A 26,982-nucleotide genomic window follows, 5' to 3' on the forward strand; every position below is an offset into this window, starting at 1 on the left:
TGAACTCTTTGCTGTGACAGGAGTCAACAAACTCAGCTTATTGATTCGGATTAATCACAAATCTCAAGATAAGGGGAACTTTATCTTCAATGCCTGCAATGTTCAAGTTCTTCAATAATTTCTAGGTTAACTATGCTCTAAAATTGTGATGGCTATTCCAGCTTTTTGTAGAGCAAACTTCTTTCGATTCTCGTCAAGCTCAAATCATGACTGTAAAAAAAATTTAATCATATTTTCAAATTTCTATAAAAAGTTTTAAAATGAAAAATAAGAAATATCTTACTAAGACTATGTTCCAAACTAAATCCTCCAACAAATTAGATGCCTTTATCTAATTTTCCATATTAAAGGGTGCATTAGCTTTAACCACTACTTTAATGTAACTTACCAAATTGTAAAGGTTAATGCACTGGCCCCTATTATTCCATTGAGTAGAAATCTTTCTCCCAAGAGCTCCTGACCTAGCTACATGCTCCATTACTACTAAGCCCCCTCCTCAATCTCCTCTTCACCCTATCTACCTTGTTGTTGAGAATTAGTGGCAAAAGCAAGAATAGGATCACTTTATTGAGAGCCATTCTCTATAGGAGTATGATTGTTACTTTCCATAGCCATTTAAACACCTATTCAAACAAAAATAAATCAGATCAAATAAAATAAAATAAATCAAAGTAAATGAAACAAACATAAATAGGATTAAATCAAACAAATAAAATAAATCTAATTAAATTAAACAAATAAGATAAATCAATCAAAAATCATTTACATGTTCAAAGTCGATCTTTATCTTTTCTTTGTATCAACGTTTTTCTTAATAATTTTATTAATAATTGTCTTCTTTAGTTGAACTAATTTCCCTCTTTTTAATATCTAAATAGCCTTGTCGTGATCATGTCTCACAAGAAAGCAGAATCTTCAGTATCAAAATTATCATCACTATTTTTTAGCCTTTCAAAGGGATCATTTTCTATTTTGTCATTTATTCTATTATCTTCATTTTCTAGCCCTCCACTATTTCCCTTATCATTCTCTTTGTTACTAAATAGAACAATAGACCATTCTTTATTAATAGGAAAGATATAAAAAACACATTTAGCTTGGGTTATAACAATGAAAGCCTCACTTTTATTCCCTCCCTTATTGAAATTAGCCAAGATCAACCCATTATTAACTTTCAAACCTTCTTTATAGTTAGCCTACTTGCACCAAAAAACTAGAATTCTAAAAGTGATGCAATCCAACTCTTAAATATGTTCAATTGCCTTAAAGTATGACATTTTGTATAGATTGGATTATCATCATTGGAATTTGAAATGTGCATGTAGTTACTAAAGGTACACCACTATTTTGCAACATGCTCTGATCATCATGCTCTTTGGTATAAAACATGTCCTATTGATGACATAGCTAGTATAAGAAAAAACAAATTTGGTTATCAATTTCTTGAGTTTCGAAACCTAATTATGGTTGATGTATTCATTTAGAAATATGGCTGTGTTGAAATTATTGTTAATATTGATGAATCTTAAGCCCATATGTAAAATTATGATGAAATGAGTAATTTAGGTCAAAAATTGTAATGTGAATATGTCATGGATGTGATTTTATGTGAATGTGTTGAGAAAAATGGCAAAAAGGGCCAAGATGAGTAAAAAAGTGTTAGATTGTGAAAAGTTAGAAAATGTAAAAATTGGCCATTGAAGGGTCAAATTTTAATTTATGTGTATGTTTGTGATATAATATGATCAATCAGGTGTAATAGGTCCTTTTGAACTTGATATAAAGCTTTGTATAGTCTAATGAGAGAAAGGGATTGATTTGAGCATTTGGGTATACAAAATTTTCAAAAAAAGTGAATTTTTATACTCGAGTGTCTAAATTTTGATTGAACATTAGATCGTCTATCCCACTAGCTAGCTTATAAGATAAGCTTCATGTGGGTGCTTGAATCATTTCGATTAGATGTCGTATGTGAAAACGGCACATGCTGAAATTTCGACATTTTGCTATCAAAATGACAGCAAAAATTTCAAACAGGAGCGCCGCGGTATGTGACACCATGTGCCGGTGCACGGCCTATATTCCAACCTAATTTTTTTAGTTTTAATGCATGCAATTGAAATAGGAATGCTTATGGGTTATGTCTACTGCGCATTATACAAATGTGTAATTTTCTTTCGCTGTGTGTTGCTCAAATGTCTTATGATTTTACAAATAAATCTTTGGTCAAAGCTTCTCAAATAAATTATTTGATGATTGATTGGTGTGTTTAAGTGGTAATTCTGTTAATCTTAACCTGTATCAAGTAGATACAGGGAAGGGTTACAATTTTGGTATCATTTTCTTGAGTTTCGAGACCTGATTATAGTTGACACATTCATTTAGAAATATGGCAACTTATAATTATTCATTTCACAACTCTTTTCCTGATGTCTTTTGTGTTTCTTATTTTCATCCTCAAGAAGGGAGAAAATAGTACAGTATGAATAGAGGCACTCATGTTAGTGCTGTGTCTAGGTAGATTATTGAGGAGGAGTGAGAGCCAGAAGTTCAACCAGTTTAGCTGTGAAGGGATAGACACCATGAGCTACTCGAGGAGCTTAGAGATATGGTAGTAGACATAAGGCAAATAGTTTAGGATCATGACACAATCCTAAGGGGTAGAAAGCAAGAAGAGAGAGTTAAGGCTCAAGGTATTCCGGTGCATGAGGAAGTATATAGTAGACTTAGATCATCTTAGGGTTCAAATAGTTGACAAGAGATTCTTGGCACTGATCTATCTATTGATCATGCTTAGAAGATGTTTGTTCATTTCAACCCACCGACTTTCGATGATAGTATCAGAGAGGGGAAGCAAAGCTGTGGATAGATTGAATTTGTCATTGTGAGAATTGCCTGTGCTCATTAGAGTGACGACGCCTTCTGGATCATCTAATATCACTAGTAAAGTGTGTCAGGGTATGGAGATTTGATTTGAGGATAGAATTTCCAAGATCGATCTGATTTATATTCCTATGAGAGCAATAGATGTGATTATTAACATGGATTGGCCAGCAATGAAAATGCTATGCTTGATTGTGCTAGAAAGGTGGTTTCCTTACCGTAGTTGTGTCTAGCAATAGATTCTTTAGAGTAACCTAAGTTCTTGTCAATGATTAGTACGGAGAAGTTAATCCAGTAAGGATGTACTACTTATATGGTGTTCTTTGCCTCCAGCATGGTGTATGATGGTGGAATTGAGAAAATAGGGGTAGTAAGTGAGTTCCTTGAGGTGTTTTCAGATGAAGTGACTAGATTAACCCCTGAGAGGAAAGTTAAGTTCTCAATTAATTTGGTTCCTGGAACTGAACCAATATTAAAGGCCCCTTATAGAATGTCACCATCAAAATTGGCTAAGTTAAAGAAGTAAATTGAAGACTTATTATACAAAGGATTCATCAAATTGAGAGTATCACCCTAGGGATCACCAGTATTGTTTGTAAGGAAGAAGGATAGTAGTCTACATCTTTGCATAGATCATCGACAGTTGAATAAGATAACTGTGAAGAACAATTATCCTTTACTAAGGATAGATGATCTTTTAAATCAATTGACTAGTGCCTTAGCCTTTTCCAAGATTGACTTGAGGTTAGGGTATCTAGTGCAGCGGATATACCCAAGATAGCTTTTAGAACTTGGTATTGGCATTATGAGTTTTTGGTTATGCTATTTGGTTTGACTAATGCGCATGCAGTGTTCATAGATTATATGGACCATATATTCAGACTATACTTAGATCAGTTTGTAGTGGTTTTTATAGACAACATTCTAGTCTATTCTAAGGATGAGGAGCAATATGCAAAGCATTTGAGTATGGTGCTTTAGATTTTGAAAGATAAAAAGTTGTATGCCAAGCTCAGTAGATATGAGTTTTTGTTGAAGAAAGTCTGATTTTTGGGACATGTGGTGTCTATGGATGGAATTTTAGTTGATTCACATAAGGTTGATGCAGTATTAAAGTGGGAACATCCTAGTTCAGTCACAGAGATATGTAGTTTTTTAGGATTAGTTGGGTATTATCAATGATTTATCTAGGGATTTTTCTGGATAGCTTCTTTGACTAAACTTACGCAAAAAGATCAGCCTTACATATGGGATGACCAGTGTGAAGTGGCATTTTAGTAGCTAAAAGAAAAGTTAACCATAGCATCAGTGTTTAATTATCCCTAATCTAAGGTTACCTTATGAGGTGTACACATATGCATCTTTGAGAGGTCTTGGTTGTGTTTTGATGCAAGACGGTCAGGTAGTAGCATATGCTTCTCAACAATTAAGATCGCATGACGAGAACTATCCTATGGATGATTTAGAGCTCGCAACAATGATGTTTACTCGAAAGATTTGATACCATTACCTGTATGGTGCAATGTTTACAGTGTTTGGTGACCATAAGAGTTTGAAATACCTGACGGATCATAAGGAGCTGAATATGAGGCAGAGGAGATGGATGGAACTTCTTAAGGATTACATTTTTGAATTGAAATATCATTCGAGTAAAGCTAATGTAGTTGTTGACACATTAGGCCGAAAGACTTTGCATGTGGCAAGTCTTATGGTAAAAGAGCATAAATTGATGGAATTGTTTGTTGAGTCACATCAGGATATGCCATTAAAGGCATTGATTGGTGCTTATTCTATAGAGGTCAGTAATGATTTTTAGAGAGAATTGAAAATGGCACAACTAGAAGATGAGAGTCTTCTGAGGATCAGAGAAGAGATTGAAGTGGATCAAGGCATTGATTTTAGTTTCAATTGTGATGGGTTTATGGTTTATCGGGACAGGATTTGTGTGCCTAATGATATAGACTTAAGGAAAGTGATATTGAGTGGAGCTCATTATAACAAGTACATGATCTATCTAGGAGCTATAAAGATGTATTAGGATATGAGGTGGTATTAGTGGTGGCCTGGTATGAAGAAAGATGTTATAAAGTATGTGACTTAGTGTTTGACCTGTTAGAAGGTTAAGATAGAACACCAAGGACCCATAGGAATGTTGTAACCATTTGATATTCCTAAATGGAAATGGCATGGATTTTGTAATTGGGTTGTCGAGGACTCAGTCAGGACATGACGCCATATGGGCTATAGTCGATAGACTTACCAAATCGACTTATTTTCTAGCTATTTGGATTAGTAATTCTCTAGAAAGTTAGCAGAGATCTATATCCGAGAAATGGTGAGGCTACATGGTGTGTCGAAAAGTATAGTGTCAGATAGAGATTTGAGGTTTACGTCTAAGTTCTAGGGAGCTTTGCAGCGTGCCATAGGTACTAAGTTGAGATTCAGTACGTCATATCACCTATAGATGAATGGGCAGATAGAGTGAACTATATAGACCCTAGAGGATATGTTGAGAGCTTGTGTATTGGAGCTAAGAGGTAGCTAAGATAGCCATCTCCCTTTGGCTGAGTTTGCTTACAACAACAATTACTACTCTAGTATTCAGAGGCACCGTATGAGGCGTTGTGTAATGTTCGTCTTGACATTATCAAGACAACACTCTTATATGCTATTGTGATAATCAGGATTAGATAAAATTCCAAGTAAAGGTTATCACAACCTAATGGTTTAAAATATAATTAGTTAAAATAATGGAATCCCAAGAAACACTTTTTAGAAATATTGTTTGAGCTCAAACCATGATTAAAAATTAGTTAAGAATAAATACGGAGGCATGGAAATAAAATCACTTTAAATCAGGCTAAAATAAGAAATTTTTCAAATATCTGGTCCTTTCGTTACGGTGCAAGCCACGCTCGTAGCGGCGGATAGCACAAAGGGATGAATCCTTTGAAGGCCACTTATGTCGCAGTGCACACCTATAATTATGATAGCATATTGCTGTTATGACAACTCTCCAAACTTTCAAATAGTGTTGTTTAACCATCTGACGTCCGATTTGGCGGTACAAGTGTCCACATAAAGCTCTTCGAGCCCTCTAACTAATGGCACCAGTCTTATACTCAAAAAAATTATCTATTAAAAAGATGGACCCTTGAACCCAAAATAGTTCTTTTTCACCTCAAAACACACACAAAGGTGTCCAATTTACAATGCCAAATTCCATTAGCTCCCAAGACGCTTTGATCACCTCAAATAGACCACGCATAACATGACGAATCATTCATATCAACAAATAAGCAATCACACTCAAAATGACCGCTAAACCCCCATTCGACAATAACATAAAGGGGTGGATTAAATTTAACACATATATCAACTTGGTCATTTTGGCACATAAATCACTTCAAACATATCGCTTGTAATTGTAACTTGGCCAAGCGCACACACTAAATCTCTAACATCAACCTTGGACTAAGATACGTACACTTATCATAAATTCATACAAGTGACAACAAAAATGAGGTCATGTTCCTAAGTTGGTATCATATAATGGCAATATTCCTTACAAACCTAAAAGAGAAAGGGGAAGAGATATACTACAATGCTCTTCACTCTTCAATTGCTCCTTCCTTTCTCTTGCCCCTACTAGAGCGCTCACCTATAAAATACAACCACGGGGTAAGATAAACATCTTAGTAACATAATAATTCACTATAATTAATTAACATGCACAACTATAAGAGAGTAATGTTAAAACACTCCAAAATATACTTTTAACATATTATAACATATTCTTTTCCATAAATACAAGTCATTTACCACTAGCATGATCATTCTACTATCTGAGCCTCCATATCATCCCAATTGAAACCATAGGCTCTTGGATCAAGTGCACATTCACAATGGCCCAAGCTCACCTTTAGTGGTAGGATCACTTGGCAAAAGGTGTCCTATCCCACTTCCGAACTATGATCTCCCCCTATCGCATATGAATCGAGGTGTCATTACTCTAACACCATATCATTGATGCTAAGAAGCGTCACTTTCCAGCGCTATATCCCGCATGGATACTAAGGAGAAAATTTCTAACACCGTGCTTATAAGGGGTATCTTAAATTAGGACTTAAATTATCATACTAACCATGGTTAATCAAGGACTAACCCAAAAGGGTTATCCTATAGCAATTAACTTAAACAAGTCATTAACAAGTATTTTCACAAACTATTTAAAACAAAGAGATCCTAAGTCTTTAAATTTTTTTCAAGAACTTATATCATTCAATTAAACTAATGCAGAACCATGATTAAGGAAACACATCTCAACATGAGAGCAAAACTTCCCCTTTTATTTTCTCTCTATGCCTTACTCCACAATATATATATATATATATATATTTATAACATAACACTTGGCTATTCAAACCCTTCCACAACTGGCGACAGAGGGCCAAGGTTTCAATCACATTTATCACAATGGCTATTACCTAGTCATCATACTCTATATATCATCTATTCATTAATAGTCCATCATATGCATGAATTTTCCTTTTCATTCACATATAATTAATATCAACTACTCACCCTTTGACATCAAAAACACAAGGGGAGACCATAACAATATTTAGGTTCTCAAGTTAAGCAGATAATAACTATTTTCACTTGCACAAATATTTTGGCCCATTAATATAAACACAAACATCAAACCACATTTCTAAGGGCCTAAAATATATTTCTACCCAACACAAAACATGCGAGTGGATCTAGAATGTACTATCCTAGTTGGCAATATCATAAACTAAATACACATATTAAAATAAAAAGAGAAAGGCCTATAAAAGTGATTATTATCACTTGGCCTAATGCTCCTTTCCTCTGTTCTTCACAAATGAGCTAGCTCCTATAATATGTTAAAAAAGAAGGGTGAGTGTAACCACTTAGTAACTAAGGTACATCTAAGTTATACAAATGCATGATAATTAATCATGAATGTAAGTGGCTAATAAATTTATCAAGGTGACCATGTAAACAATCACGTTAATAACATGTCAATCATATTAACATCTAACTCATGTGAATAATCTCAAGAATAAAGTCAAGTATAAAATTTGCATAAATGGCCACATATACATTATTTGCATAATTACTACATGTTCTCATTTCCGCAATTATAATAATATTCTCAAATAGCCATCTATCACTCAAATGACATGATAATAATAATATGCATGATCAATCTCTTTCTTATATCCCCCTTATTTCCTCTGACATGAAATCTGTGGACCAACAATCAGAAGGGATAGTCTATGTGGTGAGACTACCCAAGGCCTTAATCATATTGTGAGGGGTTATTGGGCTAGGGTTACCTTACTCACTTATGAACACAGTGTCCTCCAAATCACACACTATAGGGTGTCATACTTAAAACTAGCTTTACCCAAAACTCTAGGTAGGCCAGTAAGGTCAAATCCCTTAATAGGAACAATGCTACAGTACCTTACAAGGTAAGTAGTGGCTATAACCCCTAGGATTATCGATTAATAGCCAAGTACTATATGAATTTTGCATAACCGCTAACTTCTTTACTAAGGCAAACTCTCGCTATATGATCATGCTCATGAGAAAATGCATTTCAAAAACTCATATATATATATATATATATAATTTACAATTATCCCACATGCTCATTAACTTTCTTGCTCAACAAGTATCAAGAATCATCATTTTTAAATCATGCCTCTTACATCAACTTTTATATTACCACATAAACCATATTAGCATCATATAAAACTCAACATGCTCATATACAATTCATCACTATGCATAATCCACAACTTATAATTAAGAGTTGCACATCATCATCAACCATCAACCTCATTACTCATACCAAGTCACAATTAACTTAGTCATAAATCATAGGGTCTTAACAAAGCCACATATGCATTACAAACAACCATTTCAAAATTTAGTTATATATATATATATATATTCTTTTATTTCACCAACATAAATAATTAATTAACATACAAATGCATAAAATAAATTTTTCCTAGTTACCTTAATCTTTGAGAGGTCAAAGGTTACCCCTCAAGTTACAACACTTCCAAAGCTTTCCAAAGCTTGAATGGTGTCAAAAAAAAATTAATCTATAATTAATTATATCTTAATGTGTCAATAATGTTATTAACACAATTTTCACTCATACTCTAACACCTAAGTATTTATTTTATTTTATTTCATTTTTTAAGACCTTAGTCTTAGTCTCTTGAGTTCTAAAATTTAATTTCATGTATTTAAACCTATCTACTTGGTTCAATAGTTTTTTTCACAATAATTTCATTGAATTTTGGCTAAAAACGTCATTCAAATAATTATCTAATATTAAAATTTCCCTTTTTTACTCTAAAAATTCTCACCTAAAAATACCCAAAAATTGCAAACTTTATCTCAAGCTTAGAATCATTATTCTATAATTATAATAATTTATTTCTCATCCCAAATAATCATCTAAATATCAATAAATCAATTTATATTTTTATATTTAACTAAAAATCTACCCATTAAGATCTAGGGATAAATTCAAAGGTCTCAAATTCCAATTCTATTAACAAAATAACACTCTAGAATATTTATTACACTACCAACAACCTCAATAATCAAATTACTCATCAAAAATTCATTCCTCTTTCAAACCCTAGGTTTCTTATAATCTGGAAATCAGAATGTTAAGGGAAAATCTAACTAAGAAAAATATTTGAGATTCTTACATAGTCTTAAACTACTTAAAATCTCAACTGAAATATCTTATTATAAAGCTTCACCTTCTAAATCAGTTAGCCTTTCTATCACATGGCGTCACTCTCACTCTCTTTGTTTGCACCTAAGGCAATGAAGAAAGAAGGAAGAGAAATGAAAATGAAATATGGGCATGAGTGGTTTTAAAAAAGAAGTGTGGGTTCCGCATGCTTTTTCCTCCTTCATCCTTATTTATTTATTATCCTTTTACACCTTACACACACACACACGCACGCACGTACGCGCACACACACTGATTGTATAATTTATTTTTCCTAGCCTTTCTTTTGTTTCTTTCTCTTTCTCTTCTTCTTTTTTATTATATCAAACACACACACTCACAATAAACCATCCCCATCCCCTTTCTTATTTTATTTTATTTTATACTTCTTTTCCTTTTAATGATGATGATGATGATGATGATATTTCCATTTTCTAAAAAAAATATAACTTGAGATTTAAATTTTATTCTAAATTAGATTCAATAATAATCCCCTAACTAAAATTATTCATCTCTAAATACTCTTCAAAAGTTATTAATTTGCCCTTGATTAACTTAATTAATCTTGGGTTAAATTTTTAGGATGTTACAGTATCTCACTAGGGACTAAGGAGATGCATGCCATATGGACTTTTACTACTCCTTCCTATGAGTGAACTCCCACCCCCTAACATGATTATGCTCAAATTACCACACATTTTACACCCTTATGAGAAAACACTAATTTTCACGTAAGAATTCAAAATTCTTTATCACTTCGAAAGTAGTTTCTACTGCATGAGAAAATCATCTTTCACAATATGCTAAGCTTTTGAAACACATGTAAACACATATATTTATCTATTGACAAACATTTAAGCAATATAATCAATCAGTGTAAATTATTTCGTTACCTTAACCCTTTGTCACACAAAAGAGTTACCATGGCTCAACGTTAGCTCCACACATTCTATATGCACGAGATAGCTTAATAAACACTTAATCTACACAATCAAGTGACAATCATCAATTATCACTCCAGATAAATCCTGAATTTTCTAGGTTCTAAGTACCTAGAATACCTAAATTCCTTTTCTAACAACATCAACCATTCCCAAACACTCTAACCATCCTATTAAATATCCCAATACACTAAAATCACTAGCTAATACCCCACATTGTCTCAAAACCCTCAGATTATACCTAGGATTTGTCCAAATCCTCAACAAAAATTCTAATCATCTAAAACTCATAAACTTAGGGTTAGAAGCTTGATTTGACTCCCCAAGACCTTAAATAAACCAATAGGTTCGGTCTAAACCTAAGAGAACTGAGATCAAGCCCCACACTACCACTTAAGTCAGAAATTTTGCATAAATGGGGAAGGAGAGGGAATGTGAAACTTAACCAATGGTGATTCAAGCTCTAAATGCTCCCAAAATAGTCTAGAGGTTATGCCCTAGCAACCACTGATCTTTTCCCATCACCTTCTTACGGTTTCCCTTATCCTACTTCTGATTTCGAGTTTGTTTTCAAGATTTGATAAGTGCAGATTTTGCGTGTGTACTGTAGCACATTGACACGTCGATCGTGGCACATGGCAGAGAAAGCCCCACTAAAATTTAAACTCCCTTCCATGCCATGGCCCGCTTAAACATTTCTGTAGCCCTTTTCTAAGGCCGTTTAAGGATCTAAAAACTATTTTACTCTCCTATAAACCTCATTAATCAATACTTTATTTAAATTGACCAATTTACCCTTAGAAATACTAATAATTACTAATGAAAAAACTTAGGATATTACAATTCCCCGTTCCTTTTGGGAATTTTTCCCTCAAAATTCAGAATCTCACACAAGCACATACCTGTGGAAATAATTGGGGATATAACTACCTCATTTTGTCCTTGGTCTCCCAAGTCACATCATCGAGAGTCATACCTTTTCAAAAGACCTTAACCAATTGAATAGTCTTATTCATCAATTGTCAATCTTTCACATCTATAATCTGCTCTGGTTTAGCTCGATAGGTTAAGTTTTTTGGAAGTTTCACCTCTTCCAGCCCAATAACATGAGAAGGATCAGGCTGATATTTCTTGAGTTGACTCACATGAAACACATCATGAACACTCGATAAACTCGACGGTAAGGCAATCCGATAAGCCGCAGGTCCTAACTTCTCTAAAATCTTAAAGGGACTAAACCTGGGAGTCAATTTCTTAGCCTTTATTGATCTCCCAATGCCAGTCATTGGCGTGACCCTTAAAAATAGATGATCACCTACCAAGAATTTTAACGGTCTTCTACGCTGATCTATGTAGCTTTTTTGTTGACCCTGGGCTGTCAACAACTCTTACTTAATCAACTAGATCTTCTAGGTACTTTGATCTATCAAATTTGGACCCAACAAACTTCTCTCACTCAATTCTATCTAACACAGAGGTGATCGATATCTTCTTCCATATAATTCCTCATATGGAGCCATTCCAATGCTAGAATGAAAACTGTTGTTGTAAGCGAACTCTGCCCACAGTAGATGCATATCCCAACTACCACTCAATTCTAAGGCACAAGCTCACAACATATCATTAAGTGTTTGGATAGTCCTCTCAGTTTGGCCATCCGTTTATGGATGATATGCCATTCTAAGTTTCAACCTAGTGCCCATTACTCTCTACAATGCTCGCTAGAAGTTTAATGTGAACCTTAGATCACGGTCAGAGACAATGTCTTTCGACACCCCATGAAGTCTTACTATCTCATTTACTAGACCTTGGTAAACTTCTCAAGTGAATAAGTAGTCTTCACTGTCGAGAAGTGCATTGACTTCGTCAACTGATTGACAATCACCCATATTATATCATAGCCCACTTGAGTTCTAGGCAATCTAGTAATGAAATCCATTGATATGCTATCCAGTTTTCACTTTGAGATTTCTAGTGGTTGCAACACACCACCAGGCCTTTGGTGCTCAATCTTAACCTTTTAGCACGTCAAACATTTAGCAATAAACTCTGTCACATCTTTCTTCATTCCTAACCACCGCCATATTTGCTTCATATCTTGATATATCTTAGTGACACCAGGGTGAATGGTGTACTTACTATAGTATGCTTCCTTTAGGATTGTCTTCCTTATCTCCTCATCACTTAGTACACAAATCCGATCCTAGTAAGTCACATATCCATCTTCATTAAATCTAAATTTTATAGGTCTCCTCTGTTCAATATCCTCACAAATTCTAAATAAATATTCATCCTCAAATTGAATAATTCGTAACTCTTTCCAGAATTCATTAGTTATGATCGTAGAATGCACATTATACAATGTCATCTAAGTTGCTTTCCTCTGAGTATCCAAGAAAGTCTCAAGTATTCGATGCTCTTAGATCATCACATGAGCGACATGTACCGTCTTCCTGCTTAGCGCATCTACCACCACATTGGCTTTACCAGGATGGTACTTGATCTTAAAGTTGTTGCTATTAAGGAATTCCATCCATCTGCATTGCCTTATGTTCAGTTCCTTCTGATCCACTAAGTACTTCAAACTCTTGTGATCACTAAATACTTCAAACATAGACCCATAAAGAAAGTATCACAAAATTTTCAAGGCAAAAACCATTGCTGCTAACTCCAAATCATGAGTTGGATAATTCTCTTCATGCGGTCTCAATTGTCTTGAGGCATAAGCAATAACTCGCTCATCTTGCATTAAAACACACCCTAAACCCTTTAACAATGCATCCGTATAAACCACATACGGTAATCGAGGATTAGGAATAACTAGTACTAGAGTATACATCAATTTTCTCATCAACTTTTAAAATGCCGATTCATATTTGTCAGTCCACACATATGGCTGATCCTTTCAAGTTAACTTAGTCAATGGAGACACGGTTTGTGAAAATCCTTGAATGAATCACTAATAGTAGCCTACTAATCCCAAGAAACTTTTAATCTCTATCATTGAGGTAGGTGGTTCCCATTTCAAAACATCATCCACCTTGTGTTGATCCATAGCAATCCCTTCTGTCGACACCATGTAACTAAGGAATCTCACTTCCTTCAGCCAAAACTCACATTTACTGAGTTTGGCATACAACTTATTGTCTTTAAGAAGCTGTAAGATAGTATGAAGATGCTTTGCATGCTCTTTCTCATCTCTTGAGTAAATTAGAATATCATCAATAAACACCACCATGAACTTATCAAGATAGGGATGGAATATTTTATTCATGTAGTCCATAAATACTACTGGAGCATTCTTCAATCTAAATGGCATCACTAAAAACTCATAGTAACCATATCTAGTGCAAAAAGCTGTCTTTGGTACATTTTCAACCCTAACTCGTAGCTAATGATAGCTTGATCACAGGTCAATCTTAGAAAACACCGCAGTCCCAACTAGCTAATCTAGAAGGTCATCAATTCTGACTAATGGATACTTGTTCTTGACTGTCACCTTTTTCAATTGTCTATAGTTAATGTACAGTCTCATACTGCTATCCTTCTTCTTTACAAATAGTACTGGTGATCCTCACAGAGACACACTCGATCTTATGAGACCTTTTTCCAGCAATTATTCTAGTTGTTTCTTTAACTTTGCCAACTCAAATGGAGACATCTGATACAGAGCTCTCAATATGGGTTTTGTTCCAGGCATAAGGTTAATAAAAAATTCCACCTCTCACTCAGGTAGTAATCCAAACACTTTCTCTAAAAAGACTTCAAGGACTTCATTTACCACTCCAATTCTCTCAATTCCTCTGTCATAAGCAGCATGAATGAAAAAGAATACCATATATTTTTGACAACCCTATTGAATACATTTTTCTACTTGTATCACAGATAAGAATCTTGATTAATTAGGTTTCACTGTAGGTGCAGTATACATTGGCAAGGATATTATCTTTCTTGTACAATCTAGTGTCACATTGTTTGCTGATAACCAGTCCAAACCAACCACTACATCAATCCCAATCATGGGTAGATAGATCAAATCAATGGTGGTTGATCTATTCTCAAATCTCAAATCAACTCCTAAACAAGCATGGTCGATTCATATAGAAATTCCCGCCAGCGTAGACACATTAATCACATATGGTAAAGTATGCACAGATAATTTCAACCCCAACACACAGTCATTAGAAATGTAAGAATGGATAGCACCTGAATCAAACAGAGCATCTATATCATAGTTGTGTAGAGAGATTTTACCTCTAATCAAATTTAGATATGCACTTGCCTCTTTTTGGGATAACGCGAATACCCTCCCAAGAATAGTTGATCTCTGCTCTGTGGTACCTAATATGCCATCATCATAATATTTGGTAATGTGCCTATCTTGGCATACTTGAAGTAAGCCTAACACTTTCCCATATAGTATCTCCCACACTTTGAGCATTGAGGGGTTTTGGCCATACTAAGAGTTGGCATAGGATTTGTGGAAGCTTGCTGAGACAGGTGTGCACAACTGGCACTATTGTTTGGCCCACTGCTCCTCTGAAAAGAACCTCGAGACTATGCTCCCCTTTGAAAGGTCCTTTTCTTCTTAAAGCTCCCAAAACTACCAAAGCTAAAATTGGTTGTCTTATTGACTCCACTAGTAGGGCCAAGTAATTGTGAGAATCTGCCTCAACTATCCCTTCTCTTCTCAGGCTTTACCTCGCTGCCCCTTCTCACAACTATTCTTAACTTATTGCATATCTCATCATAAGATGTGATCTCAAACAAGGCCAACTATTGTTGGTACTTAGGCCTCATCTTCTTGAGTAGTCTTTTAGCCTTCCATTTCAAGTCATCATTTCCTATGAGATAGGTAGAGTACTTTGATAACTGATTGAATTTAGGAATGAATGCTTCTTTATCAAGATTCCTTTGCTTGAATTCATGAAACACAGCCTCTTTCTCTACTTTAAAGGCTATTGGGAAGTAGAAGTTAAAAAACCTCACTTTGAAGTCATCCCATATCCACTTAACTCTACCCGTTAGTCTTACCAACTTTTACTAATGTTTAGCCTCTTTCACAAACAACACGGAGGCCAAAGTCACCTTTTACTCCTTTGAGCATGGCATAATCTCAAAGATTATTTCAATTCTCTCGATCCACTCTTCATCTTTACCTTCTTTCATCATCCCATCAAAAGTCGGTAGATGAAACCATGAAAAACTCTTCCATGCTCGATCTATGGAGTTCTGTGAACTAGCACGACCCAAAGCTCTAGATTGCTTGGGTATACTCTCCTCATTCTCAATTGTTCTATCATCTCTTCTTACCCTATCATTCCTCTGTGTACCTTGTCCCCATACTGAATTACATATTTCTTACATCAAATTCATCATCTCTAAAAGTAAGGCCTTATCATCTTGTGGCTCATTCCTTGATTGTTCTAAGTTCTGACCAACCAGAACGTGATTGTCTAGCGGTAGCTCATTGCTCTCTGGTACCATAACCGCATTAGATGGGTTACCACCCTTAACAGTTTTGGCGGTGCTTCTTCTTGCCATCCTCTCTCTCCTCTTAAGGATGAAAGTAACCACACAAAGAATGAGTATTAAATTAGATAACTACACAAAGGAAAGGTAAGTGTAATGAATATATATGCCAACTTCTAGACATGAATGCAACAACAAGACAATCCAACACAACAATCACACATACTAGTCTCAGAATGCTTGAAATTGATACCAAATTGTAATGTTTGCCTTGACATCACCCGGACAACACTCTTACACACTATTGTAATAACCGGGATTAGATAGAATTCTAAGTAAAGATTATCACAACCTAAGGGTTTAAAATATAATTAGTTAAAACAATGGGATCCTAAGAAACCTTTTTTTTTGAAATATTGTTTGACCATGATTAAAAATCAATTAAGAACAAATACAGAAGCATAGAAATTAAATTACTTCAAATCAGGTTAAAACAAGCCATTTTTCAAATATTTGGCTCGTTTGCTATGGCGGATGGCATAGAGGGATGAGTCCTTTGAAGGCCACTTGTGCCATGGCGTACACCTACTGTCATGATAGTAGATTGCTGTCATGATAGCTCTTTGAACTTTTAGAGCGTGTCGTTATGCCATCCAACATCTAATTTTGGTGGTTCAAGTATCTACATGAAGCTCTTCGAGCCCTCTAACTAATGGTACCAGTGTCACACTCAAACAATCATCCGTTAAAAAGATAGATCCTTAAACTTAAAATGGTTTGTTTTTACCTCAAAACACACACAAAGGTGTCCAACTTACAATAACAAATGTCATTAGCTCCCAAGACACTTTGACCACCTTAAATAGATCACGCACAACATGATGAATCATTCATATCAACAAATAAGCAATCACACTCAAAATGACCACCAAACCCTTATTCGACAATAACACAAAAGGGTGGATTAAATTTAATACACATATCAACTTGGTCATTTTAGCACATAAATCACTTTAAACATATCACTTATAATTGTAACTTGGGCAAGCACACATACTAAATCCCCAATATCAATCTTGGATCAAGATACGCATAGTTATCACAAATTCATACAATTGACAATAAAAATAATGTCATGTTCCCAAGTTGGCATTATATAATGGCAATATTCATTACCAACCCAAAAGAGAAAGGCGAAGAGCTAGACTACAACGCTTTTCACTCTTCAATTTCCCCTTTTGTCCCCTTGCCCCTACTGGAGCTCTCACCTGTAAAATATAACCACAAGGTGAGATAAACATCTTAGTAATATAATAATTCACTACTATTAATTAACATGCACAACCATAAGCGAGTAAATCTATAACACTCCAAAATATACTTTTAGCATATTACATTATATTTCTTTCCATAAATACAAGTCATTTACCATTAGTATGATCATTGTACCATTTGAGCCTCCATATCACCTCGACTGAAACCATAGGCTCTTGGACTAAGTGCACATTCACTATAGCCCGACTTCACCTTCAGTAATAGGATCACCTAGCTAAAGGTGTCCTATTCCACTTTTGGACTATGATCTCCCTTTATCATACATGAATTGGGGTTTCATTACTCCAACACCGCATCATTAATGCTAAGGATCATCACTTTCCAATGTTGTATCCTGCATGGATACTAAGGAGAAAATCTTCAACACCGTGCCTTACTAGGTACTAAGGAGATACATGCCATATGAACTTCTACTACACCTTCCTATGGGTGAATTCCTACCCCCTAACACGATCGTGCTCAAATTACCATACATTTTATACCCTTGTGAGAAAACACTAATTTTCACATAAGAATTCAAAATTCTTTATCATTTCGTAAGTAGTTTCTAATGTATGAGAAAATCATCTTTCACAATATGCTAAGCTTTTGAAACACATGTAAATACATATATTTATCTACTGACAAACATTTAAGTAATATAATCAATCAGTGTAAATTATTTCGTTACCTTAACCCTTTGTCACACAAAAGGGTTACCATGGCTCAACGTTAGCTCCACACATTCTATATACACGAGATAGCTCAAGAAACACTCAATCTACACAATCAAATGACAATCGTCAATTATCACTCCAGATAAATCCTGAATTTTCTTGGTTCTAAGTACCTAGAATACCTAAATTCCTTTTTTAACAACATCAACCATCCCTAAACACTCTAACCATCCTATTAAATATCCCAATACACTAAAATCACTAGCTAATACCCCACATTATCTCAAAACCTTCAGATTATACCTAGGGTTTGTCCAAACCCTCAATAAAAATTCTAATCATAACTCATAAACTTAGGGTTAGAAGTTTGATTTGACTCCTCAAGACCTTAAATAAATAAATAGGTTCGGTCTAAACCTAAGGGAATTGAGATCAAGCCCCACACTGCCACTTAAGTCAAAAATTTTGCATAAATGGGGAAGGAGAGGGAATGTGAAACTTACCCAATAGTGATTCAAGCTCCAAATGCTCCTAAAATGGTCTAGGGGTCATGCCCTAACAGCGAGTGGTCATTTCCCATCGCCTCCTTATGATTTCCCTTAAGCCACTTCTGATTTCAAGTTTATTTTCATGATCCGATAAGTATAGATTTTATGCATCACTATGGCCTATTGACACACCTATCGAATCATATGGCAAAGAAAGTCCCATCAAAATTTAAACTTTCTTCCTTGCCATGGCCTGCTCAAACATCACCTTAACCCTCTTCTAAGGTTGTCTAAGGATTCAAAAACTATATTAGTCTCCCATAAACCTCATTAATAAATAATTTATTTAAATTGAACAATTTATCCTTAGAAACACTGATAATTACTAATTAGGAAACTTAGGATGTTACATGTTGTATGGAAGGAAGTGTAGATCGCCTCTTTGTTGGACATAATTGAGTAAGAGGAGTATGTGGGGACCAAATATTGTAGATCAGATGACTCAGAAGATTGAGTTAATGAGGCAAAAGTTGTTGACAGCTTAGAGTAGGCAAAAAAGTTAAGCGAATAAGCATAGAAGGCTATTAGAATTCCTGGTAGGTGACCATGTATTTTTGGGGGTTACACCAGTAATGGGAATTGGGAGGTTGATAAGAGCCAAGAAATTGACTCCTTGATTCATTAGTCCTTTTGAAATTCTAGAAAGGATTGGACTAGTTGCCTACAGGATCGCTTTGCCATCGTAATTGCTAGGTATGCATGACATGTTTCATATGTCATAGCTTAAGAAGTATCAACCTAATCCTTTAAATATGATAAAACCAGAGGAAATCAAACTCTAGGAGAGTTTTTCCTTTAAAACTGAGCTACAGCGGATACTAGATGTGATAGAGAAACAATTGAGAAACAAGACCATATGATTGGTTAAGGTTTTCTAGTGAGGCATGGCTCTAGGTGATGCTACCTGGGAGAAAGAGGATAGAATGAGGCAGAAGTATCTTGATCTATTTCTATAGGTATGTGTGTTTCCGAGGCGAGTGGGGACATTTTATAAGGTGAGTAGTGCATTTTGAGAAAATTATAAATAGATGTCTTAGCCAAAAACTAAAACTAAAAATCACTTTTAAACCTTCTAGAGGTGTGGTTTATGAGTCCTCTCTACTAGGGTTAGCCTCCACTCACTTAAGGAGCTCCGATCGAGTTAAATTTCACCAAGGTAAGTCCTCTAGGACCAATCTACACCTTTTAAATCTCTGTTTTATAGATCTAATGTTTGAGATCTTGCCGTAGGCTTATATCTCATATTTGAATTCTTAGAGTTTATCCATTTGAGTCTTAAAACATTTCTAACTAATTCAATTATTTATATTAAACCTATTTATAGTGTGAGTTTATCTTAAAAATTACCGAGATTAGAGTACTATAGAATTTAGGAGTGATAGATTGAACCTTTAATCTCTTAAAGGTTTGAGAAGATTAGGGATTTAAATTAATTAATATTTTAATCTGTAACACTATTTGAGAGATTATTTATGCTATTCTACTTACTAAAATTTTGGGTTGCATCTGAGTTATGAAATTTAAATTTGAATGTGACATGTTGATTTTTGAGATGCTATGAAAATGATTTGAGTATGTGTAGCATTTTTATGTGTTATCTAGATTATTAATAATTAATGATATATATGATGAAATGTTTTACATTATGAATTGGACTATGCATGTGAACCCTGAAATGAGAAATTGTATAGATATAAATTTAATAATTTGGATGCATGCATAAAGGTGAGAGTTCACCTATAGGAGAAATATGAATATCATGAAAATCCATGGTCTACCTTACTAAGGTTGTTCCTTAGTAGTAATTTATATGAATATATATGCGCTTAGTTTCATTACTTAGATTGGTAGTGTTAGTCAGACACTTATTCAAGTTTACTACTTGGATTGGTAGTGTTCGTTGGGCATATCATGACACCTTGAAGTTGAGTAAGGGGAACTATGGTCTAAACTGGAGTGAGGAATCCTTTGGCTAGGCAACCTTTCCTAATTTGGAGAGCAAGATTGGCCTAGTGATGTGGATTAGAGATATAGTGAGTTAGCCATGAGTTTAGTTAGAGGTGATAAGGGGGTTTGAGCATGCATTGTCTGATATATATTTTCTTGTGAATCATCATGGAAGTAATTAACTAATATGAACTCTGAACTATATCTTGTAGGTGGTTTAACTTGAATGTATGGATTGTATGAGTTATATGTTACTATTATTTTATATGTTGATCTAAATATGCTAATTATTGATATTTTGTATAAAATCTCACCCTATTACTTTCACTATTTCTAGGAGATAATAAGGATAAGGATAAAGGTGAAGTCTCTGGAACAAAAAACTAAAGCTGCTAAGGCTTCTAGTGAACTCCTCTATAATGCATTGTTATTATGTCTTGCCAACTATAGGGACATATAGATTTAGGTTTCTATTTCATGTGGATTTGATATTTTGAATATTTGTGGTATTTTGGCTTAAACTAGTTTAAAAGAGGCCTATTATTATGCTTAAGAATTTATGAACTTGAGCTGGGTTTTAGCTCATTTATATGTGATCATTTGATTTAATTTCAAAATGTGTTTAGGGAATATATGTATGGATGTTTTATGACTTATTGAATCTATTTCTAAATGGGGGAATGTATGAATTTCCTGTCTGAGTGCTTTAAAATGCATTACCTACTTGGATGAGTAAGTGCCTTCTTACTAGGGTGAGTAAATGCTGGCAAAAGCAAGTGAGATAAGCCCTTACTGAGGTAAGTTAAGTTACAGGCTGGGGTGAGTGGTTTTGTAGGCCAAGGCAAGTAAGTGAGGACTAAGATAGGGAAACCTTATATATATGATTTATGTATGTTGACTGCTTTTAAATGGTTGCTAAACTTGTATGAAATCTAATTATCTTGTTTTAAGAGGTGTGCACCCTTAAGGCTATCCTAATCTCCTTGAAAGTTTGATGTATGTTGTAATTGGGGGTACTGATTGGGGTTATTACAAATTGGTATCCAGAACCTTGAGTTGAGAGAGCTTGAGTTTGTGGGATTGGTAAACTATACTTTTCTGTTGTATCATATTGCATACTATAGTTAGCAAAAATGCATTACAATTTTCTTAATTGCCCTTTATTGTTCTAGTTTCTTTCACTGATATAACTTTCATCCCTGGGAACGAAGGATGGCATGTGGAAATCTAAGAACACTTAGTGCCATTGGTAATAATCAAGAGCCATAGAGTGTACAACCTAATGTACAATTGGAAGGTCAGCCAGAGGCACAGATAAGGGAGCAGAAAAATAATGAGAATCGTCTTGCTGTGACCTAAGTAATGTTGTGAGAGATGGGAGATCTCCTAAATAAGATAAAAGCTGAAGCCACTGAGAGATGTAGAGAGAAGGGAAAAGGAGTGGTTATTGAGCCAAAAGGTTGAAACCCCGAGGGGGAAGGTAATGGGAATAGTAACCATAATGCCAGCTGGAGTAGAGAGACCTATAGGTTAGGCAGTACTAGATTAGGAAGGTACAACTCTTGCTTTGCTGTGGGGGAGACAGCCTTGAGTCAAGCTTGGAAGACTTTCTCCTAATTCTACTCTCTAAACTTCAAGGGAGAAATAGCCACTAGAGTAGTGAAAAAGTGGATGGATAGAATTTAGCACCTATTTGAGGTAGTGATCTGCTCATTAGAATAGAAGGTAGTTATAGCTACCCATTACTAGAAGAAGATGCCAAACATTGGTAGGAGACTGTAAAACCTATAATAGGAGGTTGGTGATATGGGAGAAATTTAAGACATTCTATGATTTCTACCTCCCTATGTTGCTCAGAGCTGAAAAAGAAGCAAGATTCTTCCAATTCTGCAAGGGGATCTAGATGATGAAGAATTCATTAGGAAATTCAATGAGGTGGCAGGATTTTTCTTACCTTAAGGATAACAACAATAGTAGTTAATGGAAGGCTGCTAGACTACTAAAGAAGGAAAGACCTAAGTATGATTGTTACTTAGACTAGCTCTAAATTCAATCTTATGATGAGATATGTGACAAGCTACTTTCCTTGGCTTGTCGTATTAGGGAATTTAAGCAAGCAAAAAAAGGAAAGATACCGGGGAAGTATTGAGTCCTTAGCACTTACTGGGGGAATCGATAAGAAGTTATCTCATGCAACTGGAAGTTCATCTTTCTTTAAAAGGAGAAACAAGTTCTAGAGGAGGTCTTTCCCTAGAGGTCAAGCTTCAAGGAGTGAGACTCTGAGGCCTTTGGTTAGTTGTTTGCCAGTACTTCAGGGATCCTCAACCCTTGCATCAATCATGAATTCTGCCAGGGCCTTTGATAGCAAGAAATGTGTGAAGTATGGGAAGGAGCATGAAGGCAGATGTTAGATGTCCTACAAGTATGGCCAGTGGGGTCATGTAGTTAAGGTTGTCTAACGAGGGCAAATTCTAAAGAGTAGAGAATTATGTTTCTAGGCAGAGTGATATAATACATTTTATTACATACTTTTCCATTAAGATCATTTATAAGAATCTATTATTTCAAAATGCAAATACAGTCAATTAGAATTGAAAATTTGCCCAAGTGTCTAGGTTTGTGCACTAAGGGCATTTTGGTCCAAAAATGAATTTTTGAGTAAATGTATGAGAAAAATTGACAAAATGTACTTTAAGTTTAGAAGAAGATTGGTCAAATTATATTTTACAAATTCATCTAGTTTGAGATTAATTAAATAAAAGCCAACACTTTTCATTGACTTTCTCAAGTGTGCTTGTTTGACCTAGTTTTGGGTTTGTATTTGTGTAAAAATTTTTATATGATTTTGTGTACCCAAGAACTTAGATATTTTAATAAATTCTCCCTTCTAAATATAAATTTAATTCTCCAATTTAATTAAATTTTATGATGTCACATTTTATTAACTTGAATTATGTATATCTTGTGACAAAGGTGACATGTGACTTGGGCATCAATTAAGCAAATGAGGTTAAAGCTTCATGGGTTCAAAGCTGATTCATATAGGGCATGTTCCTTTGTTAATTGGATGGAATAGATCAGCTTAAAATGTAGATGATGCATGAGATTAACTTAACACATATTAGAATTATCTACAAGCCACTAAGAGAGTGCCATATAGCGAGTGGGACATGGTTCCAAATACTTCTTAATTTCATTTTCTTTTATATTTATTATGGGGATCAGCTAGACCAAACAATATTCACACCATTCATCTATTATTTTGATATTAACACACATTTTCATTATCTTCTCCATTTTTTCTCTCTAGTTCATCTTGTTGTTCATTTTCTCCTTCTTCTCTTTATACCAAACGTCACGTCCAGCCCTTACCATCCTACTTTCAACCATTAAATCCACCAAATTCCTCCACCATTATCTTCATCTCCCTTGGTCGACCAAATCCTACTAACTTGTAAGGAGATTAAAGCTTGGATTCCACCATTTTTGTGGAGCCCAACTTGTCTAGGTTAAGCTTCCTGGAGAGTAAGATGGTGATGGTGTCTTGTAGCTAATTTCTAAATGGAATCCTAGGAAGAAGTTCATGGAAGAGGAGCATTAAAGACCATCTTTGCCTAAGCTCAACCTAATCCTCATCTTGTTTCATTTAATTTGTAGACTATAATTATGGTTGATTTGTAGTTCATCTTGACTGTAGTTTCATAGTTGATTATGAATGGTTGTATTGGAATATGTTTGTTGACTTGATTTCTTCTCCATTTTGCATCTAGAATTTTAGCCACTTTGTTGAATTTACATTAGTTTGTGAATTTCAAGTAGTGTTGGTCTTGCATTAACCTTGCATTAGTTATGTTCGGTAAATGTTCGATTAAATACTTAAGTTACATAGTTTTGTGCTTGAGTTACCTTTAGACTGTAAGGAATCAAAATTCAATTAAACACTTGGTTAATTTCTAAACTAAGCTAATAAAGTTACTTAAGGGCTTGTAATTAACACTTAAGAAATTGAATTGGTGAGGCTAGATTACTTAAGATAGTTGTCTTAAGTAGTCATCTTTTTTAGCCAAAGGAGAGAGGTTGAGTGAGCTGCCATAATGAATTAGTAAGCTAGGATTCTTTCATTAACAATGTTCTAGGGTTCCTACCTTAATTGGAAAGTTAATCACACACATTTAGGTTTAGTTTATGCTTTAATTTCACTAGTTAATTAGATAACAACTTTAATCAAATGGTTAATCTATTCACCTAGTTTTCTTAAATAAGTAGTTAGAACCACCTCCTTGTGAGAAGACCAAGGGTTGGTATAAATACTACATTTAGATTAGTTCTGTTAGATATGGCAACATACTCAAGAGTAGGGGTGAATTGGGTGTTTAAGGAATTTTTAGTTCTTTGAAAACCTTTTCAACAAAATTAGGTGTAAAGGAAAGTTTAGTCAAATTTGAGTTTAAAACTTTATTTGTAAGAATGTTGAAGTAATCTTCACAATCTTCACAAGCTCAATATATGTAAAATCAATTTTTAAGTGAATGTTTAAGTAAGATCATGTAGTATATCAAATTCAGTTTTATACACTAAAACATAGCATAAATTAAGGTTGTTAGAAATAAAAAGAGTTAAGGGAAGAGAGAGTGAAAACTATGATTTATATTAGTTTAGCTCCACCGCTTGAGCCTAGATCTAGTTCCCAAGCAACTACTTGAGAATTCTTTACTATAACACAAGCTTAAGTAGGTGTTTTCCATGACAATACAACTAAAAGTTTAGTTCAAGCACTTGCTAGCCTTTACAATAATTCACTTCACTAGTGAGCTTCTTTTCCCAAGAGAACAACCTCTCTTAATTACAAGGAAAATATTTCCCTTACCTTTACAATGATTCAGAATATATAGAACACTTAGTTGAGACTCTCTCTAAGAGTAATGATGAGTGCAATAAAGCTCTAATACTCAAATAATGAAGATATAGATGATATTGGCTCAAGAATAATGATTTTCATATAATAAGAGTAATATGAACATGAATTTCATAGCTTGATAATTTTTAGGTTTATCACTTTTTAAGATGTGTTTTAAGTGTTACATTTATAGTAAATGGAGTGAAATAGGTGTTAGAAATATCATATGACTATTTATAGTCATTGTACAGTGATTATAATAGTTGGTGATGAATCACATGTGGAACAAAACTCATTCACATGTGAAATGATAATTTCAAATGTATAGGTGATAAATCTCATTTGAAATGTGACAAATCACATTTGAAATGTCATGTGAATTGCCCAGGTGAAAAATCACGTGTGGGTAGGAAGTGATTCAAGCATGTTTTAGACCACAGAAGCTATTGAGTGAAAATAAAGCTTTTGGGAGACGTTTCACATGTGTATGGGAAGTGCTTCATTCATGATTTGGACCATAGAAGCTATTTATTGAAAAACAAGGCTTTTAGGTGATGTTTCACTCCTGATTTGGGTATTGAAGCTTTTTTAGGACAATTCACGCATGTGTCTTAGAAGCAATCAAGTGTGTTTTAGAGGGTTCCATTGTGTATAACTTCATAAGGCTTTAACTCACTCAATACAACTCCAAATTTGATAAATTATATATCGTTGGGAAGCTCTTAAAGTTTAGTTTTCATTAAAGAAACTTAAATTCAATGCAACTTTTGAGATATGATCAAAAGAGTGATCAAAGATCAAGTCTGAATGCTGTACAAAATCAATATCTCAATAATCAATTTCTAAAATTCATATCTATCTTAATAGAACTCTGTTTTGAATAAATACACTATTTCAAATGAGATATTTTTCACATTAAAATGATCTATGTAGTGAGAGATATGATAAGAAACATGACTAAAGGTCAAAAATAATTTTCTGCACAACTACCATTTTAAAGCTTAGACTTTAAGTATTCATTACTTTTTTAACTTAACTCCAATTTGAGTAAATAAAAAAATTTTAAAAAATTTATGGAGTTACTAATCAAAACATTTAAAATCTTGTGAGATATATGTGCTCAAAGATGAAAAACATGATTATAGAAAATTATATCTCACTTTTTCTCTTAAGAGCTAAAATGCATGTTTTGATTTAAACTATCTTCAGCTAATATTGCATATCTAAATCAATTGAGTTTAACATAAAGACTTCTAGCTTAATAATATTATACTTATCAAGTCCAAGGCTTCCAAGATGAATCCAAGTTTATATGAATGTCTTTATTCTTCTTAATCTCTTCTTGGATCATCTTTCTCTTTATGTTCTCTCATTTTGACTGTGGCATGCATGCTAATGATGACTTTTATTTTTTCCTCTTCATGCTTACTCTCACCTTTACTTTAAACAACCTTAAATGATATACCATGAACAAAATGATTAGTCCAAGTATCAACATATATCCAAG

This window comes from Prosopis cineraria, unplaced genomic scaffold (genome assembly GCF_029017545.1).
Source record: "Prosopis cineraria cultivar Desert tree isolate PC_DT_omini unplaced genomic scaffold, ASM2901754v1 PC1, whole genome shotgun sequence".
Classification (NCBI taxonomy): domain Eukaryota; kingdom Viridiplantae; phylum Streptophyta; class Magnoliopsida; order Fabales; family Fabaceae; genus Prosopis; species Prosopis cineraria.